General features: G+C 42.1%; 1 protein-coding gene across 1 annotated transcript in view; it reads left to right on the forward strand.

The window, feature by feature from the left end:
• Mtx2 (metaxin 2) overlaps positions 1-1,061 on the forward strand; it is a 50,774-nt gene that overhangs the window by 412 nt on the left and 49,301 nt on the right. The window lies entirely within an intron of this gene.

Below are 1,061 nucleotides of genomic sequence, written 5' to 3' on the forward strand. Positions count from 1 at the left end.
GCCGGGCGGCGCGGAGCTGGGTCCTGCTGGGGGCGTGGCCACAGGGCCGCCCGGTGTAGGAGTGTAGGCCGTCTCCCTCGTGGGACCTGAAGTTGAAGGTGGCTGGCGTGGAAGAGTCGTCCTGTTGCCTGTTCTTGAACGTTACCCGTTACCGTCGTTACCAGTCAGAATTCGAGTGCTTTCATCACTTGTCACAATTCGGCCTGCCATACGCAACATTCCCTAAGATTCGTTGAAATGTCTGAATTTATCTGAACGTTAAAGAAATTGTCTTTGATTCGAAGGACGGAATATGACCGATATACAATCTATAATTGTCTTGTCTTGTTGTAATTGTCTTTCCTTGTTGAGGTGGTTTACTTAGTTATTTTTTTGTCGGTCCTGGGGCTTGAACTCTGGGCCTGGGCGCTGTCCCTCAGCTCTTCAGCTCAAGGCGAGCGCTCTACCACTTGAGCCACAGCACCACTTCCGGTTTTCTGGTGGTTTATTGGAGATAAAAGTCTTACGGACTTTCCTGCCCAGACTGGCTTTGAACGGCAATCCTCAGATCTCAGCCTCCTGGGTAGCTCGGATTACAGGCTTGTTGAGGTTTTTATTTATTTAAAAAAATACTGAGAATATGAGGAGGTGAGGCATATATTCTAGGTTTAAGTTAATAGAGTTATCTTAATTCTCTAGCACTTCTCTAGTTTTCTTTTTAATATGAGAATAGTATGAAATTGTCACCAGAATAAATAGGTGCACTTGAAACAGGAAATTTTACAAAGTTTGTCGAACGGGTTTTTGTACCCATATTAATTTTAGCTCTATCCATAATAACCAAGACATGTAAGCAACCTTAGTGTTCATCAGTGGATGAAATTGATAAGGAAAATTGGCATATGTGCAATATGGAATACTATACTGCCTTAAAAAGAAGGTAATTTTGCCATATGAATAGAATAGGACATTTTTATGTTAAATGAAATTAGGTAGAGGAAGACAACTACTTGTATGAGCCAACTTGTATGTGGAATATAAAGAAAATCAGTTGTATAGAAATAGAGAGTAAAGGGCTGGGG

This window comes from Dipodomys ordii, unplaced genomic scaffold (assembly GCF_000151885.1).
Source record: "Dipodomys ordii isolate 6190 unplaced genomic scaffold, Dord_2.0 Scaffold5, whole genome shotgun sequence".
In the NCBI taxonomy this organism is placed as follows: Eukaryota; Metazoa; Chordata; class Mammalia; order Rodentia; family Heteromyidae; genus Dipodomys; species Dipodomys ordii.